Genomic DNA, 4,631 nt, shown 5'->3' with positions numbered 1-4,631 from the left:
AAAGGGAATTTGCAAGGCAATCACTGCTGAAATATCTGGCTTCTTGTGGGGAGACACTGATGATCAGAAGAAAATGCATTGGTTTGCGTAGTGGAAGTTGTGCATCCTGAAGCAGAAGGGGGATTGGGTTTTAGGGACCTTCACTGTTTTAATCTTGCTATGTTAGCAAAAAAGTGTTGGCGATTTCCCCAGAACCCGGACTCTTTGTGTGCTCAGGTCCTTAGCGCTAAATATTATCCAGATGAAAATTTGTTGAAAGCTGGTCCAGAAAAGGAGTCGTCCTACACATGGCAAAGTATCGTGGCAGGCATACAAACGTTTGAAAGAGGATGTATATGGAGAGTTGGATCCGGGTCCCAAATTAATATTTGGTGTGACCCGTGGATACCAACTAGTGCATCACGGAAGGTAATCACACCAAGGGGATGAATATACTGTCAAAAGTGGAGGATCTCATTGATCCATACACTGGCAGGTGGGATGAGGACCTTCTTTGTGATTGTTTCTCGCCGGTGGATGTGCAAAGGATACTACAAATTTCTCTTCATTCCCAGATCACCGAAGACTTTGTCGCATGGAATTTTACAAGGTCGGGAACCTTGTCTGTTCGGTCTGCCTATTCCAGGGAGTTAGATCATCAATTTGGGTCGCGTCTTACGCGGCCGGATGGACAGGGTAATATTCAGATAAATGGAGTTTGGAAAGAAGCATGGAAACTGAAAGTTCCGGGTAAAGTCAAACACTTCACATGGAAAGTGCTTCGTGTGGTGCTACCATGTCTTGGGGTTTTGGCTATGCGACACATCCCTGTGATGCTCCAATGCCCACGGTGCACTATTGGAGAAGAAAACATTCAATATACTCTCTTTGGGTGCCGGGGTGTTAGAGAGGTTTGGGCTCATTTAGGCCTGTTGGACACAGTCCAGAAAGCTATATCTGAAGACAGGTCTAGGTCAATCACTATGGAAATCCTACTGAAGAATACATCGATAATAGTGGGACTCCCGGTGGCTGAACTGAGCTTGGTTGCTGCTTGGTTTCTCTGGTGGCAGTGGCGCCAAATTATGAAAGGGATTGGGATCCAAAACCCGGAGAAAACAACTTGTCAATCAGGGTCCTGGCAAAAAATTACTACAGATCATTGACACCCAAACTGCCGGCTAGGCCAGCCGATCATATGTGGAAGAAGCTTGTTCATGACATGGTTAAGGTGAATGTTGACGCATCTTTTCACGTCGACACATTGTCGGGAGCGACTGGAGCAGTTATTCGTGATGAACATGGTGACTTCATTACTGCTGCTTCTTGGTTTATACCCAATGTACGAGATGTGGACGCTGCTGAACTTCTTGCTATACGAAATGGAATGTATCTTCTTGCCAATATGGGATGTATGAGAGCGGAGGTTGAATCAGACTGCACCTTTGCGGTGGAATCAGTTCAGCTAATGGATAATTATCAAGGACCAGATGTTGCAGTTGTTGCTGAATTTAAGCAACTCTCCATCGACTTTGCAAAGATCACCTTCAAACATTGTTTCAGAGAAGCAAACCAAGTTGCTGATGAGTTAGCAAAATAATATTTTAGATCGAATTCTTCTAGTAAATGATATGACAGTTATTTGAGAAATAAAGTTCCATTATCTCTACTACCTAAAAGAAATCTTACGTTTCGCCCGACTCCCCTCGCTCTCCCGCCGACGTACACTCCCTCCATATCCGGTTTACCATCGCTCCAAGAAACCAGCTTCGCCTGCCATCGCAGCACATGGGCCAAGCCGAGCAAAGCCCCATGAGCCAGCCCACATCTCTCTTACCTTACGCACCACATGCAACTCTCCCATCCCGACCTCGCGCTAGGGTTAGCGCCGGCGCCAGCCCTAGCCCGCCCCTCCTCGGCCTCCGCTCGCCTTCCTCATCAGCACCTGGCCACCGTGCTTGCGTCCTCCTATCGCTGGTCCGCCTCCGCCGTCCCGACCCCTCCCAGCACCACGCCAGCGCGCCGCCGTCCGCCCTCGATGTGATCGATGCCAACGAGGTTCCATCATCAACATATATCTCGACAAGGTACGAGGTAAGGGGTCAGCCCACCGTGATCTTGGCGTTTTTCGCTCGATGTCGTTGGTTTTTCCTCGTCCGTTGAGACAATCAGCTTCGCCGCCGACATCTATGTGTGAGAGGAATGATCCCATCAAGCCGTACAGCGAGAGGAACGATTCCATCAGGCCGAACGACGAGCAGTAGCCATGCCTGACGCATACAACAGCGTGCCTACCAAATGGTACTGTCGCTTCAACTCGGATGCAGCAGTACTCATACTCTCCTTTTTCTGATCAGGTACGTGAGGACTGCTCCCATCGAACGGGAGCTGGGGCTGCCTCACTGAACGTCGCTGTTGTATAGGACACAATCAAAATGCCCCTGGATCACTCGTGGCATGTAGACATTGCCCGCTCGCGACTGGGTATGACCGCAGCGCCTGGAGAATGCTCGCTTGTGACTAGTCACGACTGCCACACCTGGATGATGATATTGCCTCACTCCTATCAGCTTGACTAAACGAACAAATTAGGGAGTACCAAGGCCAAACATTTGGTCCTTCAGGTACATCTTCTGTTATTTTGTCAGTCATGTGATCATGGGGACTCTCATCTCAATTTCGTTTTGGTTGTCCATCAACACGCACCAGCAAAGCTTTACTTAGGTGGCAGTACAATATAATATGGTATGAATGATTGGCGAATAAATGCTGCATCTGTTCTTCTTGTGCTGATTCAGGAATGCAATCAAGGCAGGTGAAAGGTATATGATGGATTGCGCAGTTGAACACTCCAAAAAATCAATCTTGCATCTTGGTATTCTTGGCGTAGTTTATTCCCAGTTTTTCATTCAAGAATCAATCTCATTTGTTTCTTGTCAAATATAAACTAAAATGCTAGAAATTGCCCTGGACATGCTTTCTTTCTTCGCAACATATTCAATTCATATTGAACTAATCTCATATTTAGATCACCCTCCGTAAACTAATATAAGAGCGTTTAGATCACTAAAATAATGATCTAAACGCTCTTATATTAGTTTACAGAGGGAGTATGTAATTAATTAAACTTCAGATTCATGTTGACTAATGACGGAGTTTTTTCAGGCCTATGACTACTAAGAAGGAACACATACTGCAAAATGAATCAGATGCGTGTAATCAGAAGGTACACATGAATGCATTCTTTGACATTTCACTTTGAGGGCTTCCTCGCCTTTTTTAGCAACACACTCATTTGAAGTGCCAAGGTTTAACTCAACTGAATTGTCCTGCGATCCAGTTTCTCGACCGACCAATCATGATTCATGGGAATTGACATTTATCCGTAGTGAAGTACACACATTGTATTTAACACAATTGATCTCGTGGTACTAAAATTTTATGCCCAATATATGCAAGGTCCCCCGCAAGGGCACGAGTAGCATTGTAAGTTTTGATCCACCACTTCCATTGAGCAATCCCAGTGTGTTAAGAACAGTGATATAACTTTGTCTTTGATGATTTATTGCTATGCTTTCCTTTGTCGTGGAATTACCAGAAACACGAAAGGTAGGCGTCAAAGCTTGTGAAGAAATGAAGCACTTCCAAGTTGTTGGCCGACGATGATGATGAGATTGACAACCACACGACGAGCTCGCCGAGTGCATCCTCTAAAGGTAGGAACCGTTTTCTAAGTAAAATTGAAGACCAAGAGGATGGGAGCGGTGATGGTGTGAGGCAATGTAGCAGCCACCCATTATTAGTTTGTGCTGCTTTCACATGTTGTGATTCAAATTTGATAATTTTGTGTTGCAGGAAACAATAGCACATATTTCCGAGAGGAGTCCGAAGGAGAATTGAATAAATGGATGATGAAGCCGGTGTTCACAATCTTGATGTATGCCATTCTTTCTAGGATCTGATCTTTTTGTACATAAAAACGCATAGTCAAATAAAATTTACAACATCGCTTTTCCAAAAAAAAAGTTTTGATGTGTCTTATTTTAGGTCAGCATCAAGTGCAGTTTTTTAATTTTGATTCTGATGCTTGGATTGAGGAGATGGACAGACGACGATAATCAGTGCAGGAAGAAGACTGATGTAATGGCAATGTTGACAATACCATCTGATGTCCATGTGGATATGACCAATGCCACTAGAATTAGCTCCTCCTCCCCCGTTGTAACGCACGGGCAATTACCTAGTGCTTAAAAAAAAGCATGGAACCCGGGAACGTGTGTATGGTGCATCTCCTCGCATTTCTTTTCCCTGTGTGGCCATGCTGATCTCGACTGTGTTGTTCCGATCTTTTCCGATTTCTAGCGGAACCTATTTCTACCCGAGTCCTCCCAACCGATGGAAATGTGTCATGTGTTCACGTACGTACACGTATCACGTACGAAACATTCTACTGAATTCTACTGTTTTACGGGAATATCCACCTTGTAGTAGCAGGAATCTATTACACTCAAGCTATTTTATTCTTTCACCACATGGTCCATCCACCCATACTTTTAGTTTGATTCCAAAATTTCGAACACTTTCAACTTTTGAACCGATGGTCTAATTTACAATCCGTTCGCTGATTCATGTCCATGACATTTAAATATTTA

The 4,631-nt window shown here is 44.7% G+C and overlaps 1 long non-coding RNA gene across 1 annotated transcript; it reads left to right on the top strand.

Moving 5' to 3' along the window:
- The first annotated feature begins 2,350 nt into the window (after nt 1-2,350).
- Nucleotides 2,351-4,243, top strand: LOC119282148. The gene is made up of 5 exons (XR_005138642.1): nt 2,351-2,801; nt 3,145-3,205; nt 3,320-3,465; nt 3,578-3,695; nt 3,835-4,243. It is a non-coding gene; the product is annotated as an uncharacterized LOC119282148 (long non-coding RNA).
- The last annotated feature ends 388 nt before the right edge of the window (nt 4,244-4,631 follow it).

Source organism: Triticum dicoccoides, chromosome 3B (assembly GCF_002162155.2).
Source record: "Triticum dicoccoides isolate Atlit2015 ecotype Zavitan chromosome 3B, WEW_v2.0, whole genome shotgun sequence".
Taxonomy (NCBI): domain Eukaryota; kingdom Viridiplantae; phylum Streptophyta; class Magnoliopsida; order Poales; family Poaceae; genus Triticum; species Triticum dicoccoides.
The sequence above is the reverse complement of the archived record's forward strand: the minus strand, read 5'-3'. Positions and strand labels throughout refer to the sequence as shown.